This window comes from Ambystoma mexicanum, chromosome 2p (assembly GCF_040938575.1).
Source record: "Ambystoma mexicanum isolate Mex_15411 chromosome 2p, UKY_AmexF1_1, whole genome shotgun sequence".
Taxonomy (NCBI): domain Eukaryota; kingdom Metazoa; phylum Chordata; class Amphibia; order Caudata; family Ambystomatidae; genus Ambystoma; species Ambystoma mexicanum.
The window spans coordinates 1495139746-1495157458 of NC_090923.1; positions in this window are offsets into that span (position 1 = coordinate 1495139746).

Here is a 17713-nt window from a genome sequence, read left to right on the forward strand (position 1 = left end):
TTGAGATATCACATCTCATGCTATAGGAAGGGTCTCAGGATTGGAATGGGAAGGAGTTGGATATCACATCTCATGCTATAGGAAGGGTCTCAGATTTGGTATAAGCATTGAGATATCACATCTCATGCTATAGGAACGGTCTCAGGATTGGAATGGGAAGGAGTTGTATATGACATCTCAGGCCATAGGAGGGGTCTCAGGTTTGGTATAAGCATTGAGATATCACATCTCTGCTATAGGAAGGGTCTCAGGATTGGAATGGGAAGGAGTTGGATATCCCATCTCATGTTATAGGAAGGGTCTCAGGTTTGGTATTAGAAGCATTGAGATATCACATCTCATGCTATAGGAAGAGTCTCAGGATTGGAATGGGGAAGACTTGGATGTCACATCTCATGCTATAGGGAGGGTCTCAAGTTTGATATTAGAAGCATTGAGATAACAAATCTCATGATATCGGAAGGGTCTCAGGATTGGAATGGGAAGGAATTGGATATCACATCTCATGATAAAGGAAGGGTCTAAGGTTTGGAAGGGGAAGGATTTGGATATCACATCTCATATTATAGGACGGGTCTCAGGTTTTGTATTAGAAGCATTGAGATATCAAGTCTCATGGTATAGGAAGGGTCTCAGAATTGGAATGGGAAGGAGTTGGATATCACATCTCAAGCTATAGGTAGGGTCTCAGGATTGGAATGGGAAGGAGTTTGATATCACATCTCATGCCATAGTATGGGTCTCAGGTTTGGTAGAAGCATTGGGATATCACATCTCATGCTATCGGAAGGGTATCAGTATTGGATTTGGAAGGAGTTGGATATCCCATCTCATGCTATAGGAAGGGTCTCAGGTTGGAATGGGAAGGAGTTGGATATCACATTTCATGTTATAGGAAGGGTCTCAGGATTGGATGGGAAGGACTTGGATATCATATCTCATGCTATAGGAAGGCTCTCAGGTTTGGAAGGGGAAGGAGTTGGATATCACATTTCATGTTAGAGGAAGGATCTCAGGTTTGGTATTAGAGGCCTTGAGATATCACATCTCATGCTATAGGAAGGGTCTCAGGATTGGAATGGGAAGGAGTTGGATATCACATCTCAAGCTATAGGAAGGGTCTCAGGTTTGGTATAAGCATTGAGATATCACATCTCATGCTATAGGAAGGGTCTCAGGATTGGAATGGGAAGGAGTTGGATATCACATCTCATGTTATAGGAAAGATCTCAGGTTTGGTATTAGAAGCATTGAGACATCACATCTCATGTTATAGGAAGGGTCTCAGGAGTGGAACGGGAAGAAGTTGGATATCACATCTCATGCTATAGGAAGGGTCTCAGGTTTGGAAGGGGAAGGAGTTGGATATCCAATCTCATGTTATAGGACTGGTCTCGGGTTTGGTATTAGAAGCATTGAGATATCACATCGCATGCTGTAGGAAGGTTCTCAGGTTTGGAATGGGGAGGAATTGGATATCACATCTCATGTCATAGGAAGGATCTCAGGTTTGGTATTAGAAGCATTGAGATATCACATCTCATGCTATAGGAATGGTCTCAGGATTGGAATGGGAAGGAGTTGGATATTACATTCTTGCTATAGGAAGGGTCTCATGTTTGGAATGGGAAGGAGTTGGATATCACATATGCTATAGGAAGGGTCTCAGGTTTGGACCGGGAAGGAGTTGGATATCACATCTCATGTTATAGGAAGGGTCTCAGGTTTGGTATAAGCATTGAGATATCACATCTCTGCTATCGGAAGTGTCTCAGGATTGGAATGGGAAGGAGTTGGATATCCCATCTCATGTTATAGGATGGGTCTCAGGTTTGTTATTAGAATCATTGAGATATCATATTGCATGCTGTAGGAAGGGTCTAAGGATTGGAATGGGAAGGACTTGGATATCACATCTCATGCTATAGGTAGGCTCTCAGGTTTGTAAAGGGAAGGAGTTGGATATCACATTTCATGTTAGAGGAAGGATCTCAGGTTTGGTATTAGAGGCATTGAGATATCACATCTCATGCTATAGGAAGGGTCTAAGGTTTGGAAGGGGAAGGATTTGGATATCACATCTCATGTTATAGGACGGGTCTCAGGTTTTGTGTTAGAAGCATTGAGATATCAAGTCTCATGGTATAGGAAGGGTCTCAGGATTGGAATGGGAAGGAGTTTGATATCACATCTCATGCCATAGTATGGGTCTCAGGTTTGGTAGAAGCATTGGGATATCACATCTCATGCTATCGGAAGGGTATCAGTATTGGATTTGGAAGGAGTTGGATATCCCATCTCATGCTATAGGAAGGGTCTCAGGTTGGAATGGGAAGGAGTTGGATATCACATTTCATGTTATAGGAAGGGTCTCAGGATTGGATGGGAAGGACTTGGATATCATATCTCATGCTATAGGAAGGCTCTCAGGTTTGGAAGGGGAAGGAGTTGGATATCACATTTCATGTTAGAGGAAGGATCTCAGGTTTGGTATTAGAGGCCTTGAGATATCACATCTCATGCTATAGGAAGGGTCTCAGGATTGGAATGGGAAGGAGTTGGATATCACATCTCAAGCTATAGGAAGGGTCTCAGGTTTGGTATAAGCATTGAGATATCACATCTCATGTTATAGGAAGGGTCTCAGGAGTGGAATGGGAAGAAGTTGGATATCACATCTCATGCTATAGGAAGGGTCTCAGGTTTGGAAGGGGAAGGAGTTGGATATCCAATCTCATGTTATAGGACTGGTCTCGGGTTTGGTATTAGAAGCATTGAGATATCACATCGCATGCTGTAGGAAGGTTCTCAGGTTTGGAATGGGGAGGAATTGGATATCACATCTCATGTCATAGGAAGGATCTCAGGTTTGGTATTAGAAGCATTGAGATATCACATCTCATGCTATAGGAATCGTCTCAGGATTGGAATGGGAAGGAGTTGGATATTACATTCTTGCTATAGGAAGGGTCTCATGTTTGGAATGGGAAGGAGTTGGATATCACATATGCTATAGGAATGGTCTCAGGTTTGGACCGGGAAGGAGTTGGATATCACATCTCATGTTATAGGAAGGGTCTCAGGTTTGGTATAAGCATTGAGATATCACATCTCTGCTATCGGAAGTGTCTCAGGATTGGAATGGGAAGGAGTTGGATATCCCATCTCATGTTACAGGATGGGTCTCAGGTTTGTTATTAGAATCATTGAGATATCATATTGCATGCTGTAGGAAGGGTCTAAGGATTGGAATGGGAAGGACTTGGATATCACATCTCATGCTATAGGTAGGCTCTCAGGTTTGGAAAGGGAAAGAGTTGGATATCACATTTCATGTTAGAGGAAGGATCTCAGGTTTGGTATTAGAGGCATTGAGATATCACATCTCATGCTATAGGAAGGGTCTCAGGATTGGAATGGGAAGGAGTTGGATATCACATCTCATGCTATAGGAAGGGTCTCAGGTTTGGTATAAGCATCGAGATATCACATCTCATGCTATAGGAAGGGTCTCGGGATTGGAATGGGAAGGAGTTGGATATCACATCTCATGTTATAGGAAGGATCTCAGGTTTGGTATTAGAAGCATTGAGACATCACATCTCATGCTATAGGAAGGGTCTCAGGATTGGAATGGGAAGGAGTTGGATATCACATCTCATGCTATAGGAAGGGTCTCAGGTTTGGTATAAGCATTGAGATATCACATCTCATGCTATAGGAAGTGTCTCAGGATTGGAATGGGAAGGACTTGGGTATCACACCTCATGCTATAGGGATGGTCTCAAGTTTGATATTAGAAGCATTGAGATATCACATCTCATGCTATAGGAAGGGTCTCAGGGTTGGAATGGGAAGGAGTTGGATATCACATCTCAAGCTTTAGGAAGGGTCTCAGGTTTGGTATAAGCATTGAGATAGCACATCTCATGCTATAGGAAGGGTCTCAGGATTGGAATGGGAAGGAGTTGGATATTACATCTCATGTTATAGGAAAGATCTCAGGTTTGGTATTAGAAGCATTGAGACATCACATCTCATGTTATAGGAAGGGTCTCAGGATTGGAATGGGATGAAGTTGGATATCACATCTCATGCTATAGGAAGGGTCTCAGGTTTGGAAGGGGAAGGAGTTGGATATCCAATCTCATGTTATAGGACTGGTCTCAGGTTTGGTATTAGAAGCATTGAGATATCACATCGCATGCTGTAGGAAGGTTCTCAGGTTTGGTATTAGAAGCATTGAGACATCACATCTCATGCTATAGGAAGGGTCTCAGGATTGGAATGGGAAGGAGTTGGATATCACATCTCATGTTATAGGAAGGATCTCAGGTTTGGTATTAGAAGCATTGAGACATCACATCTCATGCTATAGGAAGGGTCTCAGGATTGGAATGGGAAGGAGTTGGATATCACATCTCATGCTATAGGAAGGGTCTCAGATTTGGTATAAGCATTGAGATATCACATCTCATGCTATAGGAAGGGTCTCAGGATTGGATTGGGAAGGAGTTGTATATGACATCTCAGGCCATAGGAAGGGTCTCAGGATTGGTATAAGCATTGAGATATCACATCTCTGCTATCGGAAGGGTCTCAGGATTGGAATGGGAAGGAGTTTGATATCCCATCTCATGATAAAGGAAGGGTCTAAGGTTTGGAAGGGGAAAGATTTGGATATCACATCTCATGTTATAGAACGGGTCTCAGGTTTGGTATTAGAAGCATTGAGATATCAAGTCTCATGGTATAGGAAGGGTCTCAGAATTGGAATGGGAAGGATTTCGGATATCACATCTCAAGCTATAGGAAGGGTCTCAGGTTGGAATGGGAAGGAGTTGGATATCACATTTCATGTTATAGGAAGGGTCTCAGTATTGGAATGGGAAGGAGTTGGATATCACATCTCAAGCTTTAGGAAGGGTCTCAGGTTTGGTATAAGCATTGGGATAGCACATCTCATGCTATAGGAAGGGTCTCAGGATTGGAATGGGAAGGAGTTGGATATCACATCTCATGTTATAGGAAAGATCTCAGGTTTGGTATTAGAAGCATTGAGACATCACATCTCATGTTATAGGAAGGGTCTCAGGATTGGAATGGGAAGAAGTTGGATATCACATCTCATGCTATAGGAAGGGTCTCAGGTTTGGAAGGGGAAGGAGTTGGATATCCAATCTCATGTTATAGGACTGGTCTCAGGTTTGGTATTAGAAGCATTGAGATATCACATCGCATGCTGTAGGAAGGTTCTCAGGTTTGGAATGGGGAGGAATTGGATATCACATCTCATGTCATAGGAAGGATCTCAGTTTGGTATTAGAAGCATTGAGATATCACATCTCATGCTATAGGAATGGTCTCAGGATTGGAATGGGAAGGAGTTTGATATTACACTCTTGCTATAGGAAGGGTCTCATGTTTGGAATGGGAAGGAGTTGGATATCACATATGCCACAGGAAGGGTCTCAGGTTTGGTATAAGCATTGAGATATCACATCTCTGCTATCGGAAGGGTCTCAGGATTGGAATGGGAAGGAGTTGGATATCCCATCTTATGTTATAGGAAGGGTCTCAGGTTTGGTGTTAGAAGCATTGAGATATCACATCTCATGCTATCAGAAGGGTCTCAGGATTGGAATGGGAAGGAGTCGGATATCACATCTCATGCTAAAGGGAGGGTCTCAGGTTTGGTATTAGAAGCATTGAGATATCACATCTCATGTTATAGGAAGAATCTCTGGTTTGGTATTAGAGGCATTGAGATATCACATCTCATGCTATCAGAAGGGTCTCAGGATTGGAATGGGAAGGATTTGGATATCACATCTCTTGCTATAGGAAGAGTCTCAGGTTTTTTATTAGAAACATTGAGATATCACATCTCATTCTATAGGAAGGGTTTCAGGATTGGAATGGGAAGGATTTGGATATCACATCTCATGCTAAAGGAAGGGTCTCAGGTTTGGAAGGGGAAGGATTTGGATATCATATCTCATGTTATAGGACGGGTCCCAGGTTTGGTATTAGAAGCTTTGAAACATCACATCTCATGCTATAGGAAGGGTCTCAGGATTGGAATGGGAAGGAGTTGGATATCACATCTCATGCTAAAGGAAGGGACTCAGGTTTGATAGAAGCATTGAGATATCACATCTCATGCTATAGGAAGGGTCTCAGGATTGGAATGGGAAGGAGTTGGATATCACATCTCATGTCATAGGAAGGGTCTCAGGTTTGGTCCAAGCATTGAGATATCACATCTCTGCTATCGGAAGGGTCTCAGGATAGGAATGGGAAGGACTTAGATATCACATCCCATGCTATAGGGAGGGTCTCAGGTTTGGAAAGGGAAGGATTTGGATTTCACATCTCATGTTATAGGATGGTTCTCATGTTTGGTTTTAGAAGCATTGAGATATCACATGTAATGCTATCGGAAGGGTCTCAGGTTTGGAAAGGGAAGGATTTGGATTTCACATATGTTATTGGATGGTTCTCAGGTTTGGTTTTAGAAGCATTAAGATATCACATCTCAGGCTATAGGAAGGGTCTCAGGTTTGGAATGGGAAGGAGTTGGATACACATCTCATGTTATAGGAAGGATCTCAGGTTTGGTATTAGAAAAATTGTGATATCACATATCATGCTATAGGAAGGGTCTCAGGATTGGAATGGGAAGGAGTTGGATATCACATCTCATGCTAAAGGAAAGATCTCAGTTTTGGAAGGGGAAGGATTTGGATCTCACATCTCATGTTTTAGGACGGGTGTCAGGTTTGGTATTAGAAGCATTGAGATATCACATCTCATGGTATAGGAAGGGTCTCAGGATTGCAATGGGAAGGAGTTGGATATCACATCTCAAGCTATCTCAGGATTGGAATGGGAAGGAGTTTGATATCACATCTCATGCAATCGGAAGGGTCTCAGGTTTGGAATGGGAAGGAGTTGGATATCACATCTCATGTTATAGGAAGGATCTCAGGTTTATTATTAGAAGCATTGAGATATCACATCTCATGCTATAGGAAGGGTCTCAGGATTGGAATCGGAAGGAGTTGTATTTGACATCTCATGCCATAGGAAGGGTCTCAGGTTTCGTATAAGCATTGAGATATCACATCTCTGCTATCGGAAGGGTCTCAGGATTGGAATGGGAAGGAGTTGGATATCCCATCTCATTATAGGAAGGGTCTCAGGTTTGGTATTAGAAGCATTGAGATATCACATCTCATGCTATAGGAAGGGTCTCAGGATTGGAATGGGAAGGACTTGAATATCACATCTCATGTTATAGCAAGGGTCTCAGGTTTGGTATTAGAAGCATTGAGATATCACATCTCATGCTATAGGAAGGGTCTCAGGATTGGAATGGGAACGACTTGGATATCACATCTCATGATAAAGGAAGGGTCTAAGGTTTGGAAGGGGAAGGATTTGGATATCACATCTCATGTTATAGGACCGGTCTCAGGTTTGGTATTAGAAGCATTGAGATATCAAGTCCCATGGTATAGGACGGGTCTCAGAATTGGAATGGGAAGGAGTTGGATATCACATCTCAAGCTATAGGAATGGTGTCAGGATTGGAATGGGAAGGAGTTTGATATCACATCTCATGCCATGGTATGGGTCTCAGGTTTTGTAGAAGCATTGGAATATCACATCTCATGCTATCGGAAGGGTATCAGGATTGGATTTGGAAGGAGTTGGATATCCCATCTCATGCTATAGGAAGGGTCTCAGGTTGGAATGGGAAGGAATTGGATATCACATCTCATGTTATAGGAAGGGTATCAGGATTGGAATGGGAAGGACTTGGATATCACATCTCATGCCATGGTATGGGTCTCAGGTTTTGTAGAAGCATTGGGATATCACATCTCATGCTATCGGAAGGGTATCAGGATTGGATTTGGAAGGAGTTGGATATCCCATCTCATGCTATAGGAAGGGTCTCAGGTTGGAATGGGAAGGAGTTGGATATCACATTTCATGTTATAGGAAGGGTCTCAGGATTGGAATGGGAAGGAGTTGGATATCACATCTCAAGCTTTAGGAAGGGTCTCAGGTTTGGTATAAGCATTGAGATAGCACATCTCATGCTATAGGAAGGGTCTCAGGATTAGAATGGGAAGGAGTTGGATATCACATCTCATGTTATAGGAAATATCTCAGGTTTGGTATTAGAAGCATTGAGACATCACATCTCATGTTATAGGAAGGGTCTCAGGATTGGAATGGGAAGAAGTTGGATATCACATCTCATGCTATAGGAAGGGTCTCAGGTTTGGAAGGGGAAGGAGTTGGATATCCAATCTCATGTTATAGGACTGGTCTCAGGTTTGGTATTAGAAGCATTGAGATATCACATCGCATGCTGTAGGAAGGTTCTCAGGTTTGGAATGGGGAGGAATTGGATATCACATCTCATGTCATAGGAAGGATCTCAGGTTTGGTATTAGAAGCATTGAGATATCACATCTCATGCTATAGGAATGGTCTCAGGATTGGAATGGGAAGGAGTTGGATATTACACTCTTGCTATAGGAAGGGTCTCATGTTTGGAATGGGAAGGAGTTGGATATCACATATGCCACAGGAAGGGTCTCAGGTTTGGTATAAGCATTGAGATATCACATCTCTGCTATCGGAAGGGTCTCAGGATTGGAATGGGAAGGAGTTGGATATCCCATCTTATGTTATAGGAAGGGTCTCAGGTTTGGTGTTAGAAGCATTGAGATATAACATCTCATGTTATAGGAAGAATCTCTGGTTTGGTATTAGAGGCATTGAGATATCATTCTCATGCTATCAGAAGGGTCTCAGGATTGGAATGGGAAGGAGTCGGATATCACATCTCATGCTAAAGGGAAGGTCTCAGGTTTGGTATTAGAAGCATTGAGATATCACATCTCATGTTATAGGAAGAATCTCTGGTTTGGTATTAGAGGCATTGAGATATCATTCTCATGCTATCAGAAGGGTCTCAGGATTGGAATGGGAAGGAGTCGGATATCACATCTCATGCTAAAGGGAAGGTCTCAGGTTTGGTATTAGAAGCATTGAGATATCACATCTCATGTTATAGGAAGAATCTCAGGTTTGGTATTAGAGGCATTGAGATATCACATCTCATGTTATAGGAAGGGTCTCAGGATTGGAATGGGAAGGATTTGGATATCACATCTCTTGCTATAGGAAGAGTCTCAGGTTTTTTATTAGAAACATTGAGATATCACATCTCATGCTATAGGAAGGGTTTCAGGATTTGAATGGGAAGGATTTGGATATCACATCTCATGCTAAAGGAAGGGTCTCAGGTTTGGAAGGGGAAGGATTTGGATATCATATCTCATGTTATAGGACGGGTCCCAGGTTTGGTATTAGAAGCTTTGAAATATGACATCTCATGCTATAGGAAGGGTCTCAGGATTGGAATGGGAAGGAGTTGGATATCACATCTCATGCTAAAGGAAGGGACTCAGGTTTGATAGAAGCATTGAGATATCACATCTCATGCTATAGGATGGGTCTCAGGATTGGAATGGGAAGGAGTTGGATATCACATCTCATGTCATAGGAAGGGTCTCAGGTTTGGTCCAAGCATTGAGATATCACATCTCTGCTATCGGAAGGGTCTCAGGATAGGAATGGGAAGGACTTAGATATCACATCCCATGCTATAGGGAGGGTCTAAGGTTTGGAAAGGGAAGGATTTGGATTTCACATCTCATGTTATAGGATGGTTCTCATGTTTGGTTTTAGAAGCATTGAGATATCACATGTAATGCTATCGGAAGGGTCTCAGGTTTGGAAAGGGAAGGATTTGGATTTCACATATGTTATTGGATGGTTCTCAGGTTTGGTTTTAGAAGCATTAAGATATCACATCTCGGGCTATAGGAAGGGTCTCAGGTTTGGAATGGGAAAGAGTTAGATACACATCTCATGTTATAGGAAGGATCTCAGGTTTGGTATTAGAAAAATTGTGATATCACATATCATGCTATAGGAAGGGTCTCAGGATTGGAATGGGAAGGAGTTGGATATCACATCTCATGCTAAAGGAAAGATCTCAGGTTTGGAAGGGGAAGGATTTGGATCTCACATCTCATGTTTTAGGACGGGTGTCAGGTTTGGTATTAGAAGCATTGAGATATCACATCTCATGGTATAGGAAGGGTCTCAGGATTGGAATGGGAAGGAGTTGGATATCACATCTCAAGCTATCTCAGGATTGGAATGGGAAGGAGTTTGATATCACATCTCATGCAATCGGAAGGGTCTCAGGTTTGGAATGGGAAGGAGTTGGATATCACATCTCATGTTATAGGAAGGATCTCAGGTTTATTATTAGAAGCATTGAGATATCACATCTCATGCTATAGGAAGGGTCTCAGGATTGGAATCGGAAGGAGTTGTATTTGACATCTCATGCCATAGGAAGGGTCTCAGGTTTGGTGTAAGCATTGAGATATCACATCTCTGCTATCGGAAGGGTCTCAGGATTGGAATGGGAAGGAGTTGGATATCCCATCTCATTATAGGAAGGGTCTCAGGTTTGGTATTAGAAGCATTGAGATATCACATCTCATGCTATAGGAAGGGTTTCAGGATTGGAATGGGAAGGACTTGAATATCACATCTCATGTTATAGCAAGGGTCTCAGGTTTGGTATTAGAAGCATTGAGATATCACATCTCATGCTATAGGAAGGGTCTCAGGATTGGAATGGGAATGACTTGGATATCACATCTAATGATAAAGGAAGGGTCTAAGGTTTGGAAGGGGAAGGATTTGGATATCACATCTCATGTTATAGGACCGGTCTCAGGTTTGGTATTAGAAGCATTGAGATATCAAGTCCCATGGTATAGGACGGGTCTCAGAATTGGAATGGGAAGGAGTTGGATATCACATCTCAAGCTATGGGAAGGGTGTGAGGATTGGAATGGGAAGGAGTTTGATATCACATCTCATGCCATGGTATGGGTCTCAGGTTTTGTAGAAGCATTGGGATATCACATCTCATGCTATCGGAAGGGTATCAGGATTGGATTTGGAAGGAGTTGGATATCCCATCTCATGCTATAGGAAGGGTCTCAGGTTGGAATGGGAAGGAATTGAATATCACATCTCATGTTATAGGAAGGGTATCAGGATTGGAATGGGAAGGACTTGGATATCACATCTCATGCTATAGGAAGGCTATCAGGTTTGGAAGGGGAAGGAGTTGCATATCAAATTTCATTTTAGAGGTAGGATCTCAGGTTTGGTATTAGAGGCATTGAGATATCACATCTCATGCTATAGGAAGGGTCTCACGATTGGAATGGGAAGGATTTGGATATCACATCTCATGCTATAGGAAGGGTCTCAGGTTTGGTATAAGCATTGAGATATCACATCTCATGCTATAGAAACGGTCTCAAGATTGCAATGGGAAGGAGTTGGATATCACATCTCATGTTATAGGAAGGATCTCAGATTTGGTATTAGAAGCATTGAGACATCACATCTCATGCTATAGGAAGGGTCTCATGATTGGAATGGGAAGGAGTTGGATATCACATCTCATGTTATAGGAAGGGTCTCAGGATTGGAATGGGAAGCACTTCGATATCACATCTCATGTTATAGGAAGGCTCCCAGGTTTAGAAGGGGAAGGAGTTGGATATCACATTTCATGTTAGAGGTAGGATCTCAGGTTTGGTATTAGAGGCATTGAGATATAACATCGCATGCTATCAGAAGGGTCTCAGGATTGGAATTGGAAGGAGTTGGATATCACATCTCATGCTAAAGGGAGGGTCTCAGGTTTGGAAGGGGAAGGATTTGGATATCACATCTCATGCTATAGGAAGGGTCTCAGGATTGGAATGGGAAGGATTTGGATATCACATCTCATGCTATAGGAAGGGTCTCAGGTTTGGTATAAGCATTAAGATATCACATCTCATGCTATAGGAAGGGTCTCAGGATTGGAATGGGAAGGAGTTGGATATCACATTTCATGCTATAGGTAGGCTCTCAGTTTTGGAAAGGGAAGGTTTTGGATATCACATCTCATGCTATTGGAAGGGTCTCACGATTGGAATGGGAAGGATTTGGATATCACATCTCATGCTATAGGAAGGGTCTCAGGATTGGAATGGGAAGGAGTTGGATATCACATCTCATGCTATACGAAGGGTCTCAGGAATGGAATGGGAAGGAGTTTTATATGTCATCTCATGCCATAGGAAGGATCTCAGGTTTGGTATTAGAAGCATTGAGACATCACATCTCATGTTATAGGAAGGGTCTCAGGATTGGAATGGGAAGGAGTTGGATATCACATCTCATGCTATAGGAAGGGTCTCAGGTTTGGTATACGCATTGAGATATCACATCTCATGCTATAGGAAGGGTCTCAGGATTGGAATGGGAAGGAGTTGTATATGACATCTCATGCCATAGGAAGGGTCTCAGGTTTGGTATCAGCATTGAGATATCACATCTCTGCTATCGGAAGGGTCTCAGGATTGGAATGGGAAGGAGTTGGATATCCCATCTTATGTTATAGGAAGGGTCTCAGGTTTGGTATTAGAAGCATTGAGATATCACATCTCATGCTATAGGAAGGGTCTCAGGATTGGAATGGGAAGGACTTGAATATCCCATCTCATGCTATAGGGAGGCTCTCACGTTTGGAAAGGGAAGGAGTTGGATATCACATTTCATGTTAGAGGTAGGATCTCAGGTTTGGTATTAGAGGCATTGAATATCACATCTCATGCTATCAGAAGGGTCTCAGGATTGGAATGGGAAGGAGTTGGATATCACATCTCATGCTAAAGGGAGGGTCTCAGGTTTGGAAGGGGAAGGATTTTGATATCACATCTCATGTTATAGGAAGGATCTCAGGTTTGGTATTAGAGGGATTGAGATATCACATCTCATGCTATCGGAAGGGTATCAGGATTGGATTTGGAAGTAGTTGGATATCCCATCTCATGCTATAGGAAGGGTCTCAGGTTGGAATGGGAAGGAGTTGGATATCACATCTCATGTTATAGGAAGGCTCTCAGGTTTGCAAGGGGAAGGAGTTGGATATCACATCTCATGTCATAGGAAGGATCTCAGGTTTGGTATTAGAAGCATTGAGATATCACATCTCATGCTATCAGAAGGGTCTCAGGATTGGAATGGGAAATACTTCGATATCACATCTCATGCTATAGGAAGGCTCTCAGGTTTGAAAGGGGAAGGAGTTGGATATCACATCTCATGTCATAGGAAGGATCTCAGGTTTGGTATTAGAAGCATTGAGATATCACATCTCATGCTATAGGAATGGTCTCGGGATTGGAATGGGAAGGAGTTGGATATTAGATTCTTGCTATAGAAAGGGTCTCAGGTTTGGAACGGGAAGGAGTTGGATATCACATCTCATGTTATAGGAAGGGTCTCAGGTTTGGTCTAAGCATTGAGATATCACATCTCTGCTATCAGAAGTTTCTCAGGATTGAAATGGGAAGGAGTTGGATATCCCATCTCATGTTATAGGACGGGTCTCAGGTTTGGTAATAGAATCATTGAGATATCACATCTCATGCTGTAGGAAGTGTCTAAGGATTGGAATGGGAAGGACTTGGATATCACATCTCATGCTATAGGTAGACTCTCAGGCTTGGAAAGGGAAGGAGTGGGATATCACATTTCATGTTCAAGGAAGGATATCAGGTTTGGTATTAGAGGCATTGAGATATCACATCTCATACTATAGGAAGGGTCTCAGGATTGGAATGGGAAGGATTTGGATATCACATCTCATGCTATAGGAAGGGTCTCAGGTTTGGTATAAGCATTGAGATATCACATCTCATGCTATAGGAAGGGTCTCAGGATTGGAATGGGAAGGAGTTGGATATCACATCTCATGCCATAGGAAGGGTCTCAGGTTTGGTACAAGCATTGAGATATCACATCTCTGCTATCGGAAGGGTCTCAGGATAGGAATGGGAAGGAGTTGGATATCACATCTCAAGCTATCTCAGGATTGGAATGGGAAGGAGTTTGATATCACATCTCAAGCTATAGGAAGGTTCTCAGGTTTGGAGGGGGAAGGATTTGGATCTCACATCTCATGTTTTAGGACGGGTCTCAGGTTTGGTATTAGAAGCATTGAGATATCACATCTCATGGTATAGGAAGGGTCTCAGGATTGGAATGGGAAGGAGTTGGATATCACATCTCAAGCTATCACAGGATTGGAATGGGAAGGAGTTTGATATCACATCTCAAGCTATAGGAAGGGTCTCAGGTTTGGAAAGGGAAGGATTTGGATTTCACATCTCATGTTATAGGATGGTTCTCATGTTTGGTTTTAGAAGCATTGAGATATCACATCTAATGCTATCGGAAGGGTCTCAGGTTTGGAAAGGGAAGGATTTGGATTTCACATATGTTATTGGATGGTTCTCAGGTTTGGTTTTAGAAGCATTAAGATATCACATCTCATGCTATAGGAAGGGTCTCAGGTTTTGGAATGGGAAGGAGTTGGATACACATCTCATGTTATAGGAAGGATCTCAGGTTTGGTATTAGAAAAATTGTGATATCACATATCATGCTATAGGAAGGGTCTCAGGATTGGAATGGGAAGGAGTTGGATATGACATCTCATGCCACAGGAAGGGTCTCAGGTTTGGTATAAGCATTGAGATATCACATCTCTGCTATCGGAAGGGTTTTAGGATTGGAATGGGAAGGAGTTGGATATCCCATCTTATGTTATAGGAAGGGTCTCAGGTTTGGTATTAGAAGCATTGAGATATCACATCTCATGTTGTAGGAAGAATCTCTGGTTTGGTATTAGAGGCATTGAGATATCACATCTCATGCTATCAGAAGGGTCTCGGGATTGGAATGGGAAGGAGTCGGATATCACATCTCATGCTAAAGGGAGGGTCTCAGGTTTGGAAGGGGAAGGATTTGGATATCACATCTCATGCTATAGGAAGGGTCTCAGGATTGGAATGGGAAGGATTTGGATATCACATCTCATGCTATAGGAAGGGTCTCAGGTTTGGTATAAGCATTGAGATATCACATCTCATGCTATAGGAAGGGTCTCAGGATTGGAATGGGAAGGAGTTGGATATCACATTTCATGCTATAGGTAGGCTCTCAGTTTTGGAAAGGGAAGGTTTTGGATATCACATCTCATGCTATAGGAAGGGTCTCACGATTGGAATGGGAAGGATTTGGATATCACATCTCATGCTATAGGAAGGGTCTCAGGATTGGAATGGGAAGGAGTTGGATATCACATCTCATGCTATACGAAGGGTCTCAGGAATGGAATGGGAAGGAGTTTTATATGACATCTCATGCCATAGGAAGGATCTCAGGTTTGGTATTAGAAGCATTGAGACATCACATCTCATGTTATAGGAAGGGTCTCAGGATTGGAATGGGAAGGAGTTGGATATCACATCTCATGCTATAGGAAGGGTCTCAGGTTTGGTATACGCATTGAGATATCACATCTCATGCTATAGGAAGGGTCTCAGGATTGGAATGGGAAGGAGTTGTATATGACATCTCATGCCATAGGAAGGGTCTCAGGTTTGGTATCAGCATTGAGATATCACATCTCTGCTATCGGAAGGGTCTCAGGATTGGAATGGGAAGGAGTTGGATATCCCATCTTATGTTATAGGAAGGGTCTCAGGTTTGGTATTAGAAGCATTGAGATATCACATCTCATGCTATAGGAAGGGTCTCAGGATTGGAATGGGAAGGACTTGAATATCCCATCTCATGCTATAGGGAGGCTCTCACGTTTGGAAAGGGAAGGAGTTGGATATCACATTTCATGTTAGAGGTAGGATCTCAGGTTTGGTATTAGAGGCATTGAATATCACATCTCATGCTATCAGAAGGGTCTCAGGATTGGAATGGGAAGGAGTTGGATATCACATCTCATGCTAAAGGGAGGGTCTCAGGTTTGGAAGGGGAAGGATTTTGATATCACATCTCATGTTATAGGAAGGATCTCAGGTTTGGTATTAGAGGGATTGAGATATCACATCTCATGCTATCGGAAGGGTATCAGGATTAGATTTGGAAGTAGTTGGATATCCCATCTCATGCTATAGGAAGGGTCTCAGGTTGGAATGGGAAGGAGTTGGATATCACATCTCATGTTATAGGAAGGGTCTCAGGATTGGAATGGGAAGGAGTTGGATATCCAATCTCATGTTATAGGACTGGTCTCAGGTTTGGTATTAGAAGCATTGAGATATCACATCGCATGCTGTAGGAAGGTTCTCAGGTTTGGAATGGGGAGGAATTGGATATCACATCTCATGTCATAGGAAGGATCTCAGGTTTGGTATTAGAAGCATTGAGATATCACATCTCATGCTATAGGAATGGTCTCAGGATTGGAATGGGAAGGAGTTGGATATTACACTCTTGCTATAGGAAGGGTCTCATGTTTGGAATGGGAAGGAGTTGGATATCACATATGCCACAGGAAGGGTCTCAGGTTTGGTATAAGCATTGAGATATCACATCTCTGCTATCGGAAGGGTCTCAGGATTGGAATGGGAAGGAGTTGGATATCCCATCTTATGTTATAGGAAGGGTCTCAGGTTTGGTGTTAGAAGCATTGAGATATCACATCTCATGCTATCAGAAGGGTCTCAGGATTGGTATTAGAAGCATTGAGATATAACATCTCATGTTATAGGAAGAATCTCTGGTTTGGTATTAGAGGCATTGAGATATCATTCTCATGCTATCAGAAGGGTCTCAGGATTGGAATGGGAAGGAGTCGGATATCACATCTCATGCTAAAGGGAAGGTCTCAGGTTTGGTATTAGAAGCATTGAGATATCACATCTCATGTTATAGGAAGAATCTCTGGTTTGGTATTAGAGGCATTGAGATATCATTCTCATGCTATCAGAAGGGTCTCAGGATTGGAATGGGAAGGAGTCGGATATCACATCTCATGCTAAAGGGAAGGTCTCAGGTTTGGTATTAGAAGCATTGAGATATCACATCTCATGTTATAGGAAGAATCTCAGGTTTGGTATTAGAGGCATTGAGATATCACATCTCATGTTATAGGAAGGGTCTCAGGATTGGAATGGGAAGGATTTGGATATCACATCTCTTGCTATAGGAAGAGTCTCAGGTTTTTTATTAGAAACATTGAGATATCACATCTCATGCTATAGGAAGGGTTTCAGGATTTGAATGGGAAGGATTTGGATATCACATCTCATGCTAAAGGAAGGGTCTCATGTTTGGAAGGGGAAGGATTTGGATATCATATCTCATGTTATAGGACGGGTCCCAGGTTTGGTATTAGAAGCTTTGAAATATCACATCTCATGCTATAGGAAGGGTCTCAGGATTGGAATGGGAAGGAGTTGGATATCACATCTCATGCTAAAGGAAGGGACTCAGGTTTGATAGAAGCATTGAGATATCACATCTCATGCTATAGGAAGGGTCTCAGGATTGGAATGGGAAGGAGTTGGATATCACATCTCATGTCATAGGAAGGGTCTCAGGTTTGGTCCAAGCATTGAGATATCACATCTCTGCTATCGGAAGGGTCTCAGGATAGGAATGGGAAGGACTTAGATATCACATCCCATGCTATAGGGAGGGTCTAAGGTTTGGAAAGGGAAGGATTTGGATT